The following is a 23,278-nucleotide window of genomic DNA, read 5'->3' on the forward strand; positions in this document are numbered from 1 at the left end:
AAAGCATTGCTTTAAAAAAAAAAAAAAAAAAAAACAGATCCACGTACTAAGGCGAAACCCATATTGCAAATATGTGACAGGTAAGATTATTTATGCAATGTAATATTTTTGTAATGCCACTTTATAAGTATGTCCATATCTCAAAGATCTGCGTATAGACCACGTAGTTCAACTTTCAGAAGCATCCAGAAAGGCATTCCCAAAGTTGGGACGCTAAAGTCAAGATTTACTTAGCCAGACTGCGGGAAAATTCTCGTTTCCCTGCACTGACACAGTGTAGGGGTAGCTTAAACCACTTGGTAGAAGAGAGTGGGATCAAAACACGGTGGTCTGGAGGCAGGGGCCCATTGCCCTCAGCGAGGCACACCCCAGTTCTCTGGAAAGTGACGGCGTGGGCTCGCGAGCAGGGTGCGGGCGTGGGGAGGGGCCTGCGGCGGCCCGCCCTCTCCTCGGGGATGCCGGGATGTTTACCCTCCTGACAGCCGCGGCCGGGGGAGGAGGAGCGGAGCCGGGAGGATGGGCCGCCGCTAGGCTCGCAGTGGGAAGCGCCGGCCGAGCGGGGTGGGAGCCGGCGCGGGTAGAGGAGATCGGCCCGGGATCCTGCAGCCCATAGCCCTGCAGCCTTGCTGCCCGCGTGGACCGAGCTGCCCCGGCGTCCCGGTGAGTCTGCACGGCCCGGTCGGGTGGGGCCGGTGCGGGGAGCGGGCGGGCCGCGTGTGGCCTCGAGCTCTCGTGTCTCCGAGGTCGGGCCGGACCGCCTGCTGCTGGCGGAGGGCGGTGCAGGCCGCTGGTTGCGAGAGCTCCGCGCCCGGGTGCCTCGATCCCCCGAGGAAGCACCACGGTGGAGGTGGTGGCGGCGGCGGCGGCAACAGGTCTCTGGGCTTGGACAGGAGGAACTCCTGCGAAGACCCGCCTCCGGGCCGAGCTCATTGGTCATCAGGGCTATTTACCGCTCGCGGATTGGCTTAACCGATTCGGCTGCTGCCCAGTTTAGAAAAGTGAAGTTTTACAGACCCCGGGAGTCATGAGTGGCGGGGTAGCTGAGTTGGTAACCGATGAAGACCGATCCAGGCCTGGGATGGAGCAAAGTTATGAGCTGAGTCACAGGTGGGGCCAAGGTGAAGTTAGAGAGGCAGTGGGGGATGCTGACGAGCAATGGCAGCTGCCTCTGTCTGGTGCTGGAGACCTTGGGAGACCCTCAGTTGATGCTTTTATTGGCGCACATTCTGAACTCCTATAGCCTAAGTCTTTGCCCGGACTAAATACTAAGAATATATTTACTTTAGGGTGAGATATGTTTGTACCCTTTACAATTCTGGTGATGGAACTGAATATAGATAAAACAGCATAGAGATGAAATGACTCTTGTTTTTCCTCGTTGAGATTACTAATCTTAAAGGTTGTTATTAAAAGCAACCAGATGCCGTAGTTTATAGAGTATTATTAGAATCACTTTTTAGTTTCTCCTCCAAGGAATCTGCAGTTCCCAGTAGGCATGTTGCCTACTGCCGTTCACAACCGTGTGCTTTGGCAGGTTGCATTACAGAATCACGTTTAGAATATGTATTATAAATCTTCTCTTTTGGACGATGGGATGTTGATGTGGTCCAAGAAAGGCTTGGTACCCATACTCAAAAATTTATTGTATGTTTGGGACAGCCGGGTGAACTGAGAAAATGGTGAATAAAGATTACAGCCTGCAGTGCTTTGTAGCATTCCTTAATGGGATCCATGGCTGCAGTTACTTCGTGACGGCCAGTGTAGTGTACTTAATCCAGCTGGCACGCAAACCTAAGCAGTTGTTTCATCTTCACAGCCGTCTGCTACACTCGGAGGGATCCGGTCCTTAATTTGTTTTACATCGCAAACCGTTGCATCCTCTGCTTTAGCCGGGGGTGAGGGGGGATGTTGGACGTTTGGAAAAACTTTACTTCTTAGAGGAGCAGAAGAGTGAATGGTGAGAGGCCAGTAGAGGAGAAGGGGCGCAGTGGAAGGGAATCGGGACCCAGTGACCACGCAGTCCTCAGATTCCGCTCTAAGGTGGGAGTCCCCACCCTTCAGGGCACTGACAGCAACCGCAGCCAATGAAAGGCCAGAATACCCGGCCTCAGCTCAGGAGGGCGTGTACTTCCTACCGTTGCCCTGCACTAGGAGAGGGAGGCCAAGTTTCTCTGAGGATGTGGGCCTGTGGAAAGAAGGGCTGAGCCTTAGTCTTGTGAAATCAGTGCTTAAAAATAGAGGGAGGGGGCTCTGGTTTCCTTTGCTCCCTTTGTTAACTCTCCGCTTGAAGTCACCGCTTCCACCGAAACCATAGTAGATAAGAAACGAACCCGGTCAGCAAATTAAATATAGTAGGTGCCTGACTGGGGCTTTACCCCGAGATCATCTGAAACTGAAAACCAAGAACCGCCAGAAGAAAACCCGTTAGGCACTTTTTTTTATGCCAGGTTGGCAGTCGTAATACGGTTAAGACAACCATCAGTTTAAAAAGTCAAGTCTGCGTTTTTCCGACAAACAGACCTATTCTGTAATCGGAACTACTAAAGTTTATCTGGATGATACCTGTCTCATGCCATTTCTTTGCCACAAACCCTTTCATGGCTGGACACGGACAGTTTCTCTGCAGCCTAGTAAAACAGAAGAAAATCGCCCCTGGTATGATGGCCCCACACTAGTGGAGAGGAGAGAAGAGGCCTCATCACTGACATGCCCATGCACACTAAAGTAAAAACCAGCGTGGCCGTTTCAAACACCCTAAAGTGCAGAGCAGTTACTCAATACTTACACTGTGTCAAAGTCGTCTCTCACCTCCAGGATTCTGGTGATTGCCTTTGATGCCCCTCAACCCTGGCTTACTACAAACATGAAGTATTCAGCATTGAGTGAAAAAAAAAATTCCAGTGATTTTTTTTAAAATAGATTTTGTTACTGTAAGAATGCATGGTAGCCGTTCCCAGTTCCACCTGTTTTCTTTCAAATATTTGATTAGTGTGTGGGCAGATAATATACTTCGTAAGCGAAACTACAGAGTAGTAGCAACCTTGCTATGGCTCGGAAGGTGTGGGTATGATGTGGACGGTCAGTATTTACTCTGAATTGCTTTATCTGCATTTCTACAAGCACAGCCATATTTGTAGAAGCATTTCTTTATACTTTTGCAATTGATCCAACTTAATTCTTCTTCTTGAAATTTTATTTATTCATGGAGATTACATTGGTTATAACATTTGGTTATAGAATTATAACCAAGCATATGTATTCGTGGAATATAAGTTTAAAAAAAATGTTTTATTTATTTATTTATTTTTACCTCGGCTCCCACTTTGTAGCCAGCCTGTGCTGGCCTGCAACTTACTATGCATCCAGCCCAGGCTTCCTTCATAATCATGGTATTTTCCTGCCTCAGCTTTGCAAGGGCTGAGATTATAGGCATGAGTCACTATTTGTGGTTAGAATTTTTAAACTTATACAACGTATGAGCTGTGAAACTTCTACTGATGTGTCATTTGCCAGTTAACAGTTTGACTGTCCCTGTGGTGTTACAGCCATATCCAAATATTTTTTCCTTCTAAAGAAAACCACTTACAGTTCATGTGGTTCTGGTGAGGAGTGGGAACAAGGACAGATGCCAAGGAACATTCTTTTCTGCTTTATTTTTGAGCAGGTTAAGTGATTTTTTTTTAAACCTTTATTTAAAAACCAAACCAAACCAAACCAAAAAATGCTTTTTGTCACAATGTGTATATAATGATCTAACAGGGTGAGTTGTATTGGAGTTAATAGCTATCCACAGTATTAGGCAGACAGTGTACAAATGAGAAAACCTCACTGGTTTATAAAAATGTATGCTTTCTTTAATTTAGTGGAAGTGGTCGTTTTTTGTATGTTGCCGCAGCTTTTGTGGGGACAGTAGTTAGGGGATACTTTTAAACTCCAGGCTGCCTTTGTGCAGACAGGTTGACAAATTCTAAACAGTCTCATAAGAAGTATTTTTGGCTTTGTGGGCCGTATTGTCTGCCGGCTCTCCTGCTTTTACAGCCACAAACAATACCCATATATGTGGTTGTAGCTGTGCTCCAATAAAACTTTATTTATAGAGGCGATAACATCAAAGGCCTGCACATCTAAGCCGCTGAGTTTCCAACAACAGTGCGCTGTGCAAGTTTTTAATTCTCAGAACGGGTGTATAGTGTCCACCGTGCATTCCCAAATTTTGCTTATTGGTGTTCATAAACATGTGAGCCACTTAGGTCGGTGTCCTGCTGGGAAGAATAAGGGCATGAAAGTATTCGCTAGATTGGAACAGATATAGAAAAGATTTGCTAGAGAAATAATTGCAAGTAGATTTGGATATAGAGGTGGCTAAGAGGCCGAACAGCCTAGAGAGGGAACGGGACTTCTGTCTAGAGAGTCCCTGCCTTCGGGGGCCCCAGACCCATCCTGTGATGACGAAGGAGTGAGTGAGTGTGAGCTGTCTCCTGCTTCCTCCTTAGGAAACTAAGGTATGATATGACCCAGTCATTTTCTGCTTTTCAGCTGGTGATACTCCTAACCCGAATGGATTTTGATCTGTTTCATGAATTAGTTTTCATTTTGGCCTACTGGTGTGACTGTTACCATTAGAGGGAATTTTGGGCAGGTGTGATTTCGTGAGCCTTTTATCTCTATTTTTCTTTTTTCTTTTCTTTTTTTTTTTTTAAATTAGCTTTTTAGAGAAATGTGGAAAACTTGAGAATGGTGCCACGCATCTATAATCTTCGACAGGGTAAGCTGAGGTGGAGTATTGGGAGTTCGAGGGCAGCTTGGACTACATTATATCTCAAACATCAACTGCATCCACTACAACAGACTCCCCCCACCCCCAAACAAAACAAAACAAAACAAAAACAAAACGGAAAGAGAAGTGGACCTATTCTTCTAGTAAAAAAGGAAAACAATAAATAACTGGAAAGGCCTGCTGTCAAGGAGTGTGTGGCCACAGGGAGAAGCAAGGCCTCCTTCTTGTCTTAGAATGAGTTTTCGGCTGGCTGGGCTGCAACTTTTGAGAAGCAGTGGAATGCAATGGAAAATGAAACACCTTGCAAATCACACGGTAGAATTTGTTCGTCCTAGCCAGGAGGGACTCTTGGTTGTATAGGAATTTTGACCATAAGTCCTCAGGGAGGCCAGGTGGAAACTGGGACATTTCAGAGCTGTGGCCAGTTGCCTTCTGCTGCAGGTAGCATCTTTACCTGACCCTGCGGCACGCGAATTCTCTCTTTCTGTGCTTACCATGATGTGAAAAAGCCCAGGCACAATGCCCTGGGTTTCTTTCTCTTTTTTACCACCCTTGTTGAGTCATTTTCGGTTTTTCGGACTGTAGTTTTTTGCAGCTCACACCAGCTTGCTTTGCATGGTAAATGGAGACGCATCTTTGTAAGTGCAGACTCGGTAGGTGGTGGTTTCATTTCATCCACTTCTCCATTCATGGAGCCTTCAGGGGAAGGAAACAGTGGACAGAGTCTTCTGATGACGCTTGGCCCAGCCTTGTCTGACCCGGGCGCCTCACCATTCCGCAGTTGCAGCTTCCTGTGCTTGAATTCTCCTGTCCCTTTGCCGTGCCGTTCCATATTTATAATTTAATGCTTTGCACATTTGAGATAGCATTTTAGTGATTAAAAAAACCATTATTTTTAAAGTGAAGCTGCTATAAGGAGGAAGTTGCTAGTCTAGGTGCCCCAGAACCATACCCTAGCCATTCCCATTACAAAAGTGGAGTCACTGAGCACTGGGACAGCACACTGCTGTGGCTTCTTAGGGCTGCTATAACATAACCACTTAGCTGGGCATCACAAACAACCTGGGCTTATTTGATTCCAGTTCTGAAGGATGCAAGTTAGAGATCGATTTCTCTTTGAAGGTTTGGGAAAGTGTGCTTGGTCTGTTTCTTTTTGTTTTTAACCTTCCTGTACTGGTGGCAGACGTTGCTACTACTTGGTTAATAAATGTTATCACTCTCATCTGCCTCTGCCACATGCTAGCGTCTCTATATGTCTGCATCTGTGCCTTCTCATGTAAGGACACACTGATGCCTACAGCTTTACCTCTAATCAATTTTTTTTTTAAACTTGAGAAGTTTATTTTTGCTCACAGTTTGAGAGGGTACAGTCCTTAGTGTCAGAGGAGTCATGGTGATGCGAGAGATTTGGCCATGGTTGGCAGGAATGTGTGATACAGCTGGTTCATAGCTTAGTGGTGTGAGAAACAGATGAGGGGCCAGGCCTTATCTCTCATGGTATTCTTTGTTAGGATTTAAAAAGAAATAGAGTAGAATGTCAGGACTTAAAAATAAATACAGTGATACCCAACAGATGTGATATGGACAGATTTATTTGAGGGAACCGAAGTAGAGGGGAGTTAGGACCTAAGTGGGCCATGAGAGTAGACAGAGAGACAGTGGGAGGGAGGGAGGGAGAGAGGGAAGGAGGGAGGAAGGAAAGGAGGGAGGGAGGGAGAGGGTAAGAGAGAGAGAGAGAGAGAGAGAGAGAGAGAGAGAGAGAGAGAGAGAGAATATGGAAAGGAGGTGCCGCTTAGAGAGAGTACAAGAGAGTTAAGAGAGACAAAGTAAGACAAAGTAAGAGTTAAGTGGGGGCAGGTTTTTTCCTTTTATATCTTGGGCCCACACCTGGTGGCGAGCAGGTGATGTCAGAAGTTGCTAAGCAACCTGGAGGCAGGCCACTTAAATACCAACACTCTTCCTCCCCACATGATATACCTCTACTAGCTAGAATCATTTTCACAAAGAAGTTATAGTCTCCCAAAACAGCACCATCAACTGGCGATGAAACATTCAAAAACTTGAGCCTGTGAGGGAACTTTTTACATTTTCAAGGTATGACATTCTGCTGAGAGGCTCCCATAGGCTCATGGCTACCTCACAATCCAAACAAAACGTATGCAATCTAACTTTGTTGTAAGAGTTTCACCATTGCTTAGAAGTCCAAAGTTTTGTCTATGAACTCCTGTAAAATCAAAAATCTGAGTCATATACCTTCAGTGTACAGTGGCACAAAATAAGCGTCATTCACAGTGGGAGGGATGAGGCACATCAAGGAAAGACTCCAGGAAAAACCTGGAGAACAAACAACATTCTGTAACTACTTATCCAGCAGCCGGGCCCTTGGTGGCCTCCTCTCAGCACCTGTGGGCTTAGCTAGGCCTGCTTGTCTGGCTCTGCCTTTTATTATATTGTGATTTCTCTTGGGGTAAATCTACACAGTGCCTACGTCATTTCTGTGTAGACATTATTATGTCCTCGCATCGCCAACATGCTAGGGTCTCCGTTGTGACTTCGACTTCACTTTTATAGCCTTATACTTTGTCCTTTCATGGTCTCTTCAGAGGACCTAGCCCTGCAACACACTGCCCTCTAATTTTCCTTGCACTTAACATTTTATTACAACATCTTCATATATATTCGTCATATAGATTCTTTGCTATATGAAGGATTTTGAAATCTCTGATATTTTTGTCCATAATGGCAGATTTTTAGGCTTCTGGAAGGACTGTATCTTAGAGATAAAGACAGGCATTGTTTTATACATTTATAATAGGAATAGTATTCTACTGAAACAGTGAAATGAATGTTCTGGCACCAAGCTTTCTATTTCCCATTATTATCTTGTAGTTTCCCCGAGGGGACTCCAAATGTCTAACTTACTAAATCATGTTGGGGGATAATCTGATGTATTTTGATGATAATTACTGCTCGCTGTCTGACCCACCTTTTGCTTAATAAAAAGCCATCCCACCTGGGCAGGGCAAGAGATAGGTGGGGCTAGGAGAGAGAGGAATTCTGGGAAGAAGAAAGTCCGCCATGAGAAAAAGGAGAGAGACCTGAAGTGAAGAGAGGAAGGCCGCCATGGGTTAGCTGGAGGAGAAGCCCATGGCTGGCGGCGTGGATGGAGAATCCAGCCCAGATGAAGAACATGAGCAAGTATGTGGGATTATGGATGGGAGGTAGCTTGATAGAAGTTATTGGAAGCAGATGGCGTGGGATTGAGGCAGGGATCCCATGCCTGAGGCCCTACTATGGAAAGTAGTTTAGAGGATTGATATCTGCCCTGCCCCAGGTTAACCAAGGCTATTTGAAAATATAACAAGTATCTGTGTCTTGATTGATCGCTAGCCGGGCCTACTGATAATACAGATAATACATGTAATTCTAAAAACAATAAAATCATGTATTTTCAGAAGTAGAAGGAAGCTGACCAAGTCGACTCAGCGTCTTGAATGTGGGAATGAAGTAAAGCCCTGGGAGGCAGGCTTGCTCCCTGTGGCTCCCTGGACAGCTTAGGCTTTGGTTTGTTCTTTGTTTTACTGCTAGTGATGAAGCCTGGGTAAGTTTCACGGGCTCGTGATAATATGCAGTGTGTGTCTTTCATCCCGAATTAGCAAATTCGTTGTGTTCTGTTGGTGGCTCCTGTTTGTTCAGTAAAGATTTGCTGATAGACAGTTAGCACTGTCCTTTTTCCAGCACCGGTGTTAGGACCTTGAACACTCTATTCAGTCAGCAGATATCTGAATGGTGACGTGTGACCTTGTGACGTATGTCTGTCACAGCAAAAAAGAGGGCTTGGTGTTTTGTCTCTGCTTTGAAATAGGTTTAAAGGAGAAGAAACTGGCCAGTCCTAGGGAGAGGCTTGTCCTAGGGAGAAATCCTTCCTTAGTAGTAAGTAGGACAGGGAAAGTCAGTGTTCCTGGGTGGTCACAGGTTTTCTAGTCAGTCATTCTCACATAGATCAGAATCCTTCAGTAGTCAGCGTCAGGCATTGCTACTTGGTACAGTGAGAGCCGAATGCACCCACTCACACTTTGATCCTCCAGTCTCTTCTTGTCTTGCTGTGTTCCAGACATGAGATGGTGCCTCAGTTTCCCTTATTTCTCTAGTCAGTGATTTGCTCTTAGAAACTGAGTTGGGTTTATTCATTCATTGCATGCACTCCCGGCGTGGTAACAGGTCCTCTTGCCAAGTAGAAATGGATCAGATCAGCCCTAGGGGCTTTTGTGATTCCTTTAAATAGGTGTATGCATTTGTATATGGACACATATTTTATACATTGAGGAATTTGTATGGGTTTTCAAAATCGTCTTCTGAAGCTGTGGTCCTCAGCTTGCGTGTGTCAGAAATTACAATTTGATGATCACGAGCTTTGGTGTTGGAAAGATTGTTCTGTGTTGGAAACTTGTGTTGTCAATACATCAGGCATATGACTCTCAAGCTGTGGTCCCTCACACCGCCCTCAGAGACTGCTCTGCCGTGACACCTTTTTTTCTTCTCCTTTTCATTACAATGAAAATTCTTTCTTATTGTAGGTCCTAATTCTCTCAGGAGCGTTACAGTATCTTGGCTTACCTTTCACCTAGCAATCAGTCTTTCCTAGGGTTTGTAAATAACATCTCAGCTCAAAATATGGATGAGTGTTTTGAAATCATGGTTAGAAACCAACTATAAATTACTAAGTAGAGAAGGCAAATATTTGTTAAATAACAACAGAGCAAACCAGCGAAGCATTGCATTTCAGATAAGGTGAAAGAAAAATAGCCAACATGCCAGCTCTACCAGCATCCCAGCCCTTGTTAGTGTGCTGCCTGTGCTGCCTGTTGCTCTGCCATCTTTTGGCGTTGTTCCAGTGTTGTAGCTCAATGTGAGAGTTACCACTTCCCTGGCTTGTTTTTTGTTTTTTGTTTTTTTTTTTTTTTTTTTGCATAAGAGCAGACTTCCTTTGCTTTGCCATGTAGAGCTTTTGCCTCTAGATCTGTGGGTCGGAGACCTACCTGCCTGCACTTCCCCACCTCATAACCCAGGATATTTCCATCCTGAATGTCTGGCCACGCTGGAACACACTCAAGAACATTAGGATGAGAAGCTTGTTCCTTCCCTCTTTTTCCATGACCGCCTTATTTCCACTCGGTGCTTTGATAACATGTGACTGGTACTGAAGTTCCTTCAGACTTACCTCCCTGTCGGTAGATACCAGCCTTTGTGTATAAAGAATCCTTTGTCTATGGATGCCTGTTCGGTCATTTTAAAGCAGCTGTCAGTGATTTCTGTTTTGAGCATATATTTTATGAACACTGTAGCTCCTTTTTTAAAAATAATGACTATTTCCCCATTCCCTCTCCTTAATGCTCAAAGTCCAGGTTCATTTTTATATTTTTTCAAATGCCAAATGCAGGGTTTGACAGTACAGTTACGTGAATGCTGTGGAGCTCAGCCCCTGTCAGGCCCTGCGGAGAGCATCGGTAGAGTTGATATGGACTTGGGTGTGGGTGAAGAGGCTGAGTTGAAAGACGCAGTACTGAGCACAGGTCCTGAGAACCAGCATATGTCTCCTGGAACTCAGTCTCTCACTGGGTGAGGCCTCTTTCTAGGGCTCTCCATGAGGTCAGTGACCATGCTCAGCATGTTAGAAGTTCCACATTATCGGTCTTAAAAAATTTGCAGGGTGTTTTGCATATGTATTTTGGGAATGAACCAGTTGGCTGCAGAGTTTGCAAATCAGTTTCAAGTCAGAGTGAATTCTTTGGAGCCTATTTCAGGGGCAGACTGTGTGATCTCTGCAGTTTCCTGACACCTGGAAGGTGGCTCTGTGATCACCTTGCCTTTTTTCTTAATTTTTTTCCCAATGTTTTTCTCTTTCAGTCTTCCATTCCCAGAGAAAGTGCAGCCGAAAGTGAACAGAACTGATGACATTTAAGAAAGGGCCATCACAGGAAGTGAGAAAGAAACTCCCAGTTCAGCGGTGGCATTTGGGAGGCATGGGTACAGAAGTAGAGCCATTGGTATAAAGTAGGAAGAAGAACAGATAATCATTAAAAGGGAGGCAATGCTGGAGACCGCACGAGAGAGGAAGACAGATCAGTCACTTTCTGTGCTGCTCAGTTGTTCCGATTATTCAGAATCACTATAAAATTGTAGATGTGTAGTGTTCGTCCTAGTCGGCTAGTGTTCTCTAGTTTGGAATTATGGTGGCAAACAAAACATTTAGGTTTACACGCACTTGGTTATTAATTATAGATATAAAAGCTTTGCTAGGTAACATCTGTAGTTGTTGATTGCTTATAGAAGGACAGGAGAGTTTAGTTAACTCATGGCCAGAGGAGCCTGTTTCTGTTCTACCAATGCCACAATCCCATGATGAGCTTCGCTCGGGGTCCCTTCTGTCATATGTAGACTGTACACTGAGTGTGTAGGATTGTATTCCAGATCGAAGCAAATTGCCAGCTTTCTGCCTTTTCACACTTCAGCTTTATGCATAGAATATGAGAGTAAATTAACCATTAGCTTTGTATAGTATTGGGTGGCTCGCCTGTTTTCAGTGGCGAGTCTGTTTCTTCATATATGGACCTATCAGTGTTAGATTTCTTACTATGTTCCCTTGCTTTAATCACACCTGACACTTTTTGGATAAATTGACTTACATTTTCCCAACCCTTTGCTCTGTCTTTATGCTCCTCTCAGTGTTTTTATGTTGCTTTCTACACTGCAGCTACTCTGTCTCAGTTACTAAAGTCATCATCATCTTTTAAAGCTCTGCTCAATATTATACAGAAAATTATAAATAAGCATCGGTTCCTCTGCCTCTGGGCCCAGAGAGCTCTCTCACCATCGCTACACTTGTCCTTCTGTCTTTCCTGGAAAATCCATTTCCGGAAGCTGTGAATCATGTCCTCTACACATTTGTGTTCCCTAAATGGCCTTGTACCATTCTTGTCAGAACTGGCCGTTCAGGGAATGGCAGATGCCTGCTTCTCAGGAGCAGGGGGTTTGGGCAGGTCCTAGCAGTAAGAGGCCAAGGTGTCCAGAAAAGTTGTGTAATTGGTTTCCAGGAAGGCTAGGATGGAGGCCAAGCACATGCTTCTGCAAGGTCCACACAGCAAGGTGGGAAGGAGAGTGTACACTGTGAAGCAGGTGAAGGGCAGGTCTGTGAGTGCTCGCTGTCAGGCCGCTCAGGGACCCTGACAGGAAAGGTGGGTCAAGATAGGAACTAGGATCAGGCATATCAGATTTGGATTTATACGAGGAAGGGTATGGCGTCAAAAGAGACACTAGCTGGTCTGCTGATCAGCTAGCTGCATTAGAGGCATGGGTAAGATAGACTGCAGGAAGTTCCCAGGACAAGGCCATAGGTTAAAACAGGACCACAGGTCAGATTTATGGGACTTGAAGCTGATTTATTAAACACATCATGAATAAAGTAAAGGTTCTTTATGCTTATGGAGGAAGATGCATCTCTTATGGGGTGGTTTGTTGCATAGTTGATAACCAGGTGTAGGCAGTTAGATGTCTTCCAAGCTTAGCAGAGGGTGTGGTCAAGAGGTGAGCTGGTTTTAGCATCATAGAGGAGCAAGGATCGATCACATGGAGAGAACATATGTTCCAGGCCCTTTTCCTCTGAGCTCATTTAGAAGGACAGTCTTCATGGATGCTAGGGACAACTAAATTATAACTCGTTGCCTGACTTCTGTATATTATATAATGTCAGGTGCTTTCTTTTATGCACCTGGATAATGTCATTTCTATCCTTAATAAAATCTTTGTTTTTGAACTCTTAGCCATGGCATCTTCCTAACACTTTACCATTCTATAGTCAGAGTAATGAATTTCCGTAGCTTCAGAAAGCTCAGATAATAATCTAATTGGATATCAGTTATGTAATTCCATTTTGAATGTCTGAACGGAACTTCATGAGAGCCCCCTGATAGGTTATCCAATCCCAAGTGGTCAGCCCTAAGCATATACACACATGAGCAAAACCATTTGTGTGTGTGCACATGCGTATGTGTGTATGTAACAACAGTAAGAACAAAGACTATACATTTTAGAGCATGTGGAGGGACACATAGAGTAGCTTGAAGGGTGGAAATGATGTAAATACAGGATTCATGTATGAAATTCTTTTTAAAAAGTGAATTTAAAATAAAATTTAAAAATTAAACAGTATTTAACTACAAGATTTTCAAGTTTCGCCTTAACTACTTTCCAGTCTTTAATGTAGTAGCCTAGATCATTTTTTTCAGAAGAACATTCTGTTTCTTGTTCCTAATACTGCTTTAAAGTTGCAACATTTATTGAATAACATCTTCATACAATCAAGGTTTCACAAAATAAAGTTTCTGGAGAAAATGCATCTTACATATGTATGCTTGTATGTGTTAGAAGGCACACACGCTCCAGCTTGGTGTCATTCTCTGGTCTTTGCTCAGAGGAACAAGGGGACAATTGCAAGGGGATGGAGGTTAGGACTAAAATAATTTGGTAGAATTCGCCGAGGAAGCAGGCTTAGCAGCTCCCAAGTTAACTTTGTGTCATCCAGTCAACGAGTAGTTCAGTTCTGAGGAGTAAAGAATGATATGAGAATAGTTGAATTTATTTTTTCGGAGAGTAAATTTTAAAGTGTGCTGCCCGGCCGTGACTGTCTTTATAAATAAACACATTCTCAGCTCTGGCTGTGGGTATCAAGATGCTGAGGGGTTCACAGCTCTTTTACAGGACGGGATTTGAGTCAGAAGGTCCACGGCTGCCTGTGGGTTCTAGTTCCAGGGGATCAGACACCCTCTTATGGTCTCCGGGGGAAACACACACACACACACACACACACACACACACATACACACACGCGCGCGCGCGCGCACACACACACGAACGCGCGCGCACACACATACTCACACGCATACATACACACGCGTGCTCGCACACACTCACACACATACATACACATGCGTGCTCGCACACATACACACACACACACACACACACACACACACACACACACACACCCCATGATTTTAAAGTGTTGCTACTAAAAGGATAGTTTTGGTAACCTGGAGTCTCAGTGTTACCTACCTATGTTTTTCTAATTTGCAGTTTTCTTAGAAATCAGCTGCAGTCGCCACTGAAGCCTCAATACTTTGAATTACCTCTTTTCATCTTAATTTGCACCTTGAACATACTTAGTGTTTAAAAACGAACAAATGAAAAGCTGTAATTATTATACCTGGCCCCTTTTTATTTATGCTTGCATGTTGTGGGGTAGACAAAGAAAGCTTGAAGTTTGGTAGAAAGAAAGTAACACACTGCCTTTTGTCTGGTTAAACTTTGATTATGGCCTACTAACCTAATTATTCATTAAAGAGAAGGTTGCTGTGACTCAGGTCCTAGGAATGCCGTCAGGGCCTGGGCCAGCGTTAATGAAAATGCTCACCCGAGAGCAGCACAAGCCCTGGAGCTGCAGCTTCTCAGCCAGGGCCTGCTTCTTCACCCAGAGTCTAGGAGCATCCCATGACCAGATGAGAAGGAGCTACAACTACTTTATGCATTATAGTAAACTGTAGTGTGGAAAGAAAGCAGAACTGTGGAGGATCAGAGGGGAAGCAACGGTAAGCTAATAACCATGGCAGTTAAGCGTTTTACAGGCTTAAAGCTCAACATTTGCTAATTCAGAAATGTTGTTGTTTCATCTCTATTTTATTTAGGTAGGTGGTGTTTTCTGCCGTTTTGAAGATTTTTTTTTCTATTAGTGAGTATTTGTAACAGACCAAAGGCTGTTGGAAACAAATGGCCTTATAATAAATAATTCATACGAGTCCAAGTGTTTATAAGTTGTTTGCCTGCATTCCACAGGGCCCTGTCAACTTCATTGTGAGAGAAGTCACTATTATGTATTTTTTAAGGATAATACAGTCAGAAGAACATTTTAATAATCAGGTTTGGAGATAGGTCCAAGTTATTCATTATGCTAGAGTTTCTTTGTTTTCTTTTTTTGTTTTTGTCAACTTGACATAAGTGGAATCATCTGGGAAGAGAAGCCCTCAATTGAGAACATGCCTCCATCAGATTGCCCTTTGACAGTTTGTCACTGGGGCACATTCTTAATTAGTGCTTGATGTTGGAGGGCCCACCCCCCTGTGGGCGGTGCTATCTTAGGCCAGTGGTCCTGGGTTGCATAAGAAAGGTAGTTGAGGAAGTGGGTGCCCTGGTGTGGGCTCTGTTTCACTTCCTGCCTCCAAGTTCCTACCTGGAGCTCTGACCTTGGATTCCTTTGGTGGAGTATAACCTGTAAGTTATATAAACTCTTCTCTGTCTAAGTTGCTCTTGGTTGTGGTGTTTCTCAAGGCAGTAGAACACACGCTAGCATATTAATTTTAACCCTTTATGTCAGTCTATTTGCTGTGCCATTTAGCAAGAATATTAAGCTTTAGTTTTTCCTGTGTGAGCAAATGGATGGCATGGGAGTCACGTGAGTAGTCTTTGCCTACCGTTAACCTAAACAAAGTCTATCGGGATATTGGGAGATATTTTTTTTTAAAATAAAGTTCTTTAGAGATCCAAATAAGGATCTTGTCTTTCACATTCTCAGAGAGAAATTCTGACAAGAAGCAGAACAGTGCTCTCTCACCCCAGCATTACTCCACACTTTGGAGAGGCATCCCTAAAGTACTCTGGCGTTTGTTGCATCTGGGATAAAGATTTGAGAGCTTGTTGCTGTGTCATTGCACCTGGACACAATGCACTTCACTGATGCCCATGGGAATTTGCACTCAGTTTCCTGTTAGGCCAGTACTCTTTCTAATCTCTTTTTTTCCTGACTTTGTTTATTCAAATGTTTATTGGAGTTAGTGTACTGGAGGTATACAAGTGAGGAGTAAACATCCAGCTTTAAGTGGTTCTTGCCTGAATTGTTTAGTAGATGCATTGACCCGCAGCAGGTGGACAGATGACTAGCTCATTAAAATATGTGGTAACAAGGGGTGTGCTAGTTAGTTTTCTGTTGACATGATGCAATTGGGAGTCATCTTGAGGGGAGGGAACCTCACTTGAGAAAATGCCTACATCAGATTGGCCTGTGGGCAAGTCTTTGGGGGGCATTTTCTCGATTAATACTCGATAAGAGGGAGGCCCACTCTTATTGATAGAGGCAGTTCCACCCCTGAACTGATGGTCCTGCGTTGTATGAGACGAAACAAGCTAAGGTGGCCACGAGGCACAAGCCAGTGAGCAGCTGTCCCCTGTGGTGGTCTCAGCTTCAGTGCCTCCCTCTGGGTTCCTGCCTTGGCTTCCCTTGATGTGACTTTAGTTGTATTCTTAAGCCATATAAACCCTTTCCTTCCCGAGTTGCTCTTGCTTCGTGCTTGTCTCACAGTAACACAGAAGCAAACCAGTACAAAGAGTGACCTGGCAAAGAATGAGGTTGATTCTGCAGACGAGCCAGGAAGGCTCCTTCAGTAGGGTGTACAACTTGTGACCGAGGAATGTAGGTTTGAAATAAGCTGGCATGCAGAGCAATATAAATGGTGTACAGAAGCCGGAATGCAGTGTTTCTGTGGGGAGGAATTCTGACAAAGAAAGATCAAGGCCCAGAAAATTGTGCTTCATTCTTTAAAGGTATTGTACACATAGGAAGGACAATGTCATTTGCTTTTATTCTCAGATACATCATTATATATTTTGTATGTATTTAATGAACACATAGAATAGGAATTATTACCAAAACCAGGATGAGTTATGAGCAGGCTGTAGTACTGGCAAGAATCAGGAGGTCTGAGTTAAGCAGTGAGCTTTGGGAGTAAGAATTAGTAAGAGTTGAGGATTTCTCTGAAGGTAAGGGAGTAATAGGGTTGCTATAATCTATAGAATTATATGGGTTGCCAAGGCAACCATGCAATCACTAGAAAAGGGAATCCAGATTGGATGGGTTTAGAGTGTTGAGGACTTTAGACATACTGTGCTCAGGCTATTAGACAGCAGTAGCAAATGGCATTGTAGAGCTACAGGTTTGAACCCCATCAGTATGGAGGAGGAGGTTCTGTGCCGCAGAAAATGCCTGACTATTGATTTAAATAATCATGGGACTCACTGTTAAAAGAAACCTGAGCAAAGGAATCAGCAGCCTTGTTTATTGATCATGGAGCAAAAGGTGCATTTTGTATAGAAATGATAAAATAGAAAATATAATTTCCTCCTCATGCTCTTGCTGTTAGATTCACCTGGCTCATTCGCTTCATTGCAGATGACTGCGGGGCAGCAACAGCTGCATGTGCTGCATTCTAAGCCAGTGGGTAACAGAACCAAGTTACTAGAACCAGCCTCTTCATCGAGAAGCTGGGCAGGGTCAAAGGGTTCTTATTATTACCATAGACCATCAAAAGTAATGGAACAGCTACTTCAAAAATCTGAAGAAAACAGGGCAGTGCCTAAAAAAGTTATTAGTGCAACCAAATTATTGTCTGTATATGATGTCAATAGAGTGATATGTTTACATTTTCAAGGGTTAGAGAGATGTATGTTGCACTTGAGCTTTTCTTAGAAGTGTGCTATTGAAGAATCAAAATTTCCCAGAGATGATTGGGAACTGGAGATCTTTGGACAGAAGCTCTGGGGATGAACATGGAAATTAGTATAAACACAGAAGACTAAGGGGATGTTCCGCTGGACTGGAAATGCCCCACTGCAAGAAACAGAGAGAGAGAGAGAGAGAGAGAGAGAGAGAGAGAGAGAGAGGCGCTGTGGTTTGAAAGACTTTAATCTGAGACCTGAAAGTCCAGTACTAGGGAGCAGGGAAGAGGCTTAGGCAGTGTGGGCTATTTCCACAACCTCCGAAATGAGCAAAAGTGTTGTTGAAGGAGGGCTTCAAACAACTTGGCGACTCCATTAGTAGAATATCAAATAAGAGGGGCGGGGCCATATGCTTGTTGTTTAAAGATTGATATGATCAAAGCAAGAAAACATGGTCCTCATGGTGGGAGACAAAAATTGTGTGTGTGTGTGGTAGGTGGAGGTGATACCCAAGACACAGTGCAAATAAAACATTTATTGCAGCGTAGTAACGTATTTGCTAACCGTTTAGATTAACAAATAGTCCTCAACTGTGTGCATTCAAGCGATGCCCTCCTAGAAGCAATTGATCAAGAGAGGAAGAGTACGAAAGAGGCCAAAATCTATAAGGAACAGACAACAGAAAAGACTGAGGTGTGAATTCTAGAGTAGAATTAATGTGGATAATCATTAGATAAGGCTAAAAGGCCTACTTCATAAATTGCTCCGTGCTCTGAGAAATAGCACTGTAAGAACTGGTATTATTAAAGTTATGCTCTAATAACTTTAGAATAACTAGAATAACAAACGGGATGCGAGTTGCCTTCACAATTAGACTTCTGCAGCTTGGTTTTTAAATTTGTGCTTTAAAATTTTATAGTAACTGAATAGGGGACTTCTAATCCTTGCTGAATTGCTCTACCCAAATCTGCCAGAATTAGGACCAAAAGAAACCATATATTCATATGATCATTCATATATGATCATAGTGACCATATATTCACTAAGTTATGTCCAATAGATTACCAAGCTTTCCAAAGTAATAATCCAGATTTAATAGAAATTTATAGCAAAAACAGTTTGGGAAAAGCTGCATTCAATGTCTTTGGGCATAGCACAGTGTACATACATATTTGGGAACCGATAGCTCAGTGTCTTGTAGCCTCATTTGGCATGGATGCTGCCCTTTTGTACTCTGGTCATGAAATACCAGTTAACAAGTCACAGGAGTCTGGACTTTTAAAAAGCAGGCTTTGAAAAACATGAGTATAAATGTCCAAAGCTGTAGTAAAATGAAAAAAATAAACCATGTAGTTTGGAGCCTGTGAGAGATGGGTCAGCAGCTTGAAGCACTTGGTATCAAGGCTGAGGGCCCGAGTTCTATCTCCAGGACCCACAGGTCAGGGGAAAGAGTCGGCTGGAAGCTTTCCTTGGAGCCCCCACATTCCCCATGGCACATTGTGACCCCCTCTAAGTCAAACAATACATGCAATAAAGGAATTCGATAAAGATGTAGGTTATGTAACTAAATCAGCGTATTAGTTTTTATGGACTTAATGTAAATTTGTAATAAAATAAATACAAAATGAAATTGTACATTTAACAATCAGAATCACCAGGAGTTTGTCTGTGCATGCGTGAAAGAGCTGTGTGCCAAGTTTAGAGGGGCAGGAGAACCTCACATACTGGCTTCTTTTTGTTAAGAAACAGACAAACATCCTCTTTAAAAATGGAATTTTGCCATGTGGTGGTGGCACACGCCCTGCCTTTAATCTCAGCAGGCAGGCAGATCTCTAGGATTTTGAGGACAGTCTGCAGAGAGAGTTCCAGGACAGCCAGGACTACATAGAGGGACCCTGTCTCAAAAACAAAACAAAACAGAACAAAAACCAAAACAAAGCCAGAGCAACAAAAAGACAGGAGTAATTATTTGACCTGGGATTTGGTTAATTTAATATAATTTTATATGAGCCTGCTTGCTTGCCTTCCTTCCTTCCTTTTATTTTTCCCTCTCTGTGTAGCGCTGGCTGGCCTGCATCTTGCTCTATAGACCAGGCTGGTCTCAAGATCATATATCTTCCTGCCTCTGCCTCCCAAGTTCTTGGATTAAAGGTGTGCACCACCTTGCCCATCAACACTGCCTATGATTGCTATAGTGTAAGCTCTTTGATAGAAGAAGTATGTGAGTTTTTATGATTTTTGTTACTTATTCTATTAAAGAGCCTTTGAAGGGCTTCATTGATCTATCCAAATGCAAACATTATTTGTAATATAGTCTTGTACAATTTTAAGATTAAAATAGGCTTTAGAAAAAATGTTTTTTTTTTTTCTGTAGGTTTTTAAAAAAATTTAAATTGTAGAACAGGACTTTTCAGAAATGAACTAGATGTTCTCTAGTATGCTCTCTATTTGGTTTATATCTCCAGCAAGTCTTGAATACATGTGAGCTAACCCTTAAGTGACTAGATTTAGGAAAGATTCCTGAATGCTTTAGGAGTGCGACTCTTAGCACACAGTATCCCGAAGGCCGCTTCATAGAAGAGAAGTGCTTGTACAAGAAAATGAAGGGATCTGGGGACCTGAAGCTGGCCTGGAACTTTCCAGGATGTGGTTGAGTTTTGAACTAAACACAAATTTCTGTGGTCTTGGTGATGTCTGTGTAGTTCTTGAAACCCTAGCCTTGACCTGTGGCTTTGAAGGCTTGAGAAAATGTTCATATGCAGATTTCTGCAGTTCTTCCTGCTAGGAAGCAGCTCCGGTACATTTAGCTCAGCTAATCCCATGATTCTCTCTCTGTGTCTCTCTTTGTCTTTCTGTGTCTGTCTGTCTGTCTGTCTGTTTGTTCCCCCTCCCCCTCTGTGTGTGCGTGTGTGTTTATGTCTCTGTGTGTGTGTTTGCATGCGGCTTCTCTCGTTTGAGTTTCTTATCTGGAATTTGGAATTATTTCCTGTTCCCTCTGTGGTGATGTTTGTAGAAACCACCTGTGGCAAATTCTGCCAAGTATAAAACAGTGTGTGTATTTTTGCATATCAACAAGAGTTGATAAACCTCCTTAAAAGTCTAGGTGGTTAGGGCAACTTGAAGACCTTTTTTTGCTGTAATTTTTACATGGGCTTTCAGTTCAGAAATCAGCTTGCATTTGTATTTAAAAGCTTTTACGAAGTCCATCAGTGATGCTATTGTGTCGTAATTTGCATCTTGATGTTGACCTTGTTATTCTAACTTATTGCGAGATTTAGTCTAACTTACTTGGAGACCTGTTTTCAGTGTAGGTCGATGAGAACCCGAACACGGATGAGCTTTCTTTTCTGTGCAACACTTTGTCCCAGGATTGGGCAGGCTTTCTCTCTCGTGCAGGATGCACAGGAGGGTGGGAAAGACACCGAGACAGGCTCAGGGGCTAAAGCCTGCTTGGCTCAGAGCGATAGGACCAAGGCCAGAGGAGGCCCGAGGTAATAATCCTGTTACCCCTTGGCATCCTTCTCCCTTTTTGGATACATTTTCTTGCTGATGATTACGATTTTGTAATGTTCCTTAATTATTACAATCACAACTAAATTACAATCCTACAGGGAGGTAGTCAGATGGCAATGTTGCTTTTGTTTACTGAAGAGGCACACGGAGAATATACAGGGTGTGTTCTCAAGAAGAGGTTATTATTGTTTTAACTTAGAGGAAAGAAATTCACAGCCATAGTAAATGAAATACTGACTGATAGCCTTCATGCTAATGTGAGACAAATGTGGGGAAGTTTGTGCAAGGGGGCAATTTCTTGCACTGAGGCCACCTATTTTTTCATATTTTGCTAATTGACTTTAAATATGTAGTACTACCCATGTTTACTGAAATAATTATAATTAGAAATCTTAGAGGTTCACATTAGCTTTAAATAGTTTAGAAATAACTAACAAATGAAATTAAAACTAAATATTAATGTAGCTTTTTGTTTGTTTGATGAAGTCAACCATATGTTTGGTATGTCATGCTAAACAAACAAAAAGCTAATCTTCATAACATCTTACATTTCAAATTAATCAATTTTTTAAATAGAAAAATGTAAGTGAAGGGTGCCTTTAGAATTAATCACACATCACTTCTAAGGCTGTACTTGGGGTGCCAGCTATAACCCATAGCACCTCTAAACCCCTGCCTGACTCAGAATGTCAATACACTGAACTTATGTCATGGAGAGACTAGAATTGGGCGGAAGGACTGGAGGCCACGTCATCCTGGAGCTTCAGTTACCGAGGTAACTAGGGTTCAGAGAGAACCCTCAGACATCTCAGAGAAAGCCCTTAGCAGACTTGGTGCATGGAGTTTGCGCCCTCGTCAAGTCCTGCCTTCCCCCTGTGAGCATTCCTCCGTGAGTAACCCTGAGGCTGCCAAGGAGCAGAACAGCCACTAATGTTAAGGCCGGAAACTCCCAAGTGTGTCGGACTCTTAGGTTTCATCCACTGCCTTGCGGGCTTAACAGTCACTTGACAATTTATTTTGCCCACAGACTAACCCATAATTTACATTTCAAATGTAATTTACTAACAGTTAAAAATCAGCTTTTCTGACTCATATTTTTGCTGTCAGGCCTGGGGCGTTTGCTTTCAGTGTGCTATTATAAATAATTAATTAAGTTATGGTAAAGCAAACACTTCCTTAAAAACGACAAATTAAAGGGTAAGTGGTTAAAGTAGAAAACTCATTAAACTTTGTCAATTAATCAAATAATGTTACACTTTAGCATTATCGGTTTTCTCTTCTAATATAAAAATGATAAGCATGCTATCACTTTATATGTTTAATATGTTGAGCAAAGTGTAGGAGGGTGTTCTTCAGGTTTATCTTTTCTCATGGAAATAGTGAAATAATCAAAAGATAAACAAGTGGGATTGGTCAGTAGCTAAAGGACTTCTGGAAAGTTCTATGTAATGAACAATTTTAACCGGAAGACTGTAAATTCCAGAAGAATTAGAGATGCATGTAACGATAGCTCTGAGTCACAAACTTACATGTTGACATACATTAATGGTTCACTACCAGTTTGGCTTCTCCTCTTCTGTTGAACTCTTGCATTGAGTAAGAGGCAGCCCAGTTAAAGCTTTGTATCAAGATAGAAATATTAGGCTGTGAAGTGGTCACACAGTGTGTGTGTGTTTGTGTGTATGTGTGATGGAAGAAGGAAGGAGACAGACAGATTGTTGTGCATATCTGCTTTCCTATTATAGACCATTCCATGGGCTAGAGATGAAAATTAGAAATTGCTTTTCTGACTCATTCTTGCCGCCAGGTCTGGGACATTTGATTTCAGTATGTATTACCAATAATTCGGTAATCCAAAGAAGGAAGGCATTGCTGGGATCTTAAGTTTATGCTTTGAACATTGCTCCTGCTCTTCAGAGTTTAGGAACCATTCACTGCACTTTCTCTCTCAGGCCTACTCTCCATTTACAGCATCCGCAGAGCAGTTGAATACAACATAACACAGTTGGTAACCCACAGTAGCTTCTTGTGTTCCAGGAAGGCTAATTGTGGAAAAAGAACTGTGCCAGGCATTATGGGAGAGTCAGAGGACTCTACTGCAGACTTCGCTGGTAAGGCTTTCGCAATCCCTCTTGGTAGTGCCATTTAACAGTTATGAAAAAAGACTTAGTTCGGAGAGTCTGCCATAGCATGGGGCAGTAGAGGAGGTGGGGGGGGGTGTCTTTGTCTAAAGCCTTCATAGAACTCTGTAGATTTGTCCTTAGCCTTGAGGGGAGCTGTTTTTTATAATATTTGATATTAAGATCTCTGAAGCTCAGAAATGGCCCCTCCTTCTTTTTTTTCTGACAGTGATGGTTGGGCATAGACTGATTCATGCTTTTTACAGTGGCCAAAGTGGTGGTATTTTGTAGAATGAAAACCCACCCTCTAGCTGTTTGAGAGCCAGTC

The 23,278-nt window shown here is 42.9% G+C and overlaps 1 protein-coding gene across 4 annotated transcripts in view; it reads left to right on the forward strand.

The window, feature by feature from the left end:
- Nucleotides 1-453: 453 nt before the first annotated feature.
- The window catches only part of NEK7 (NIMA related kinase 7), a 128,434-nt gene continuing 105,609 nt past the window's right edge, over nt 454-23,278 (forward strand). For 2 of the 4 annotated variants that reach the window (XM_084799306.1, XM_084799305.1), the window contains exon 1: nt 455-660. The gene's annotated coding sequence lies outside the window, so the exon portion shown is untranslated. Of the gene's footprint in view, nt 661-991; nt 1,108-23,278 lie in introns of those variants that run through there. The other 2 variants (XM_084799308.1, XM_084799307.1) reach the window with 2 other exon arrangements.

This window comes from Acomys minous, assembly GCF_964271855.1.
Source record: "Acomys minous genome assembly, chromosome: 1".
Classification (NCBI taxonomy): Eukaryota; Metazoa; Chordata; class Mammalia; order Rodentia; family Muridae; genus Acomys; species Acomys minous.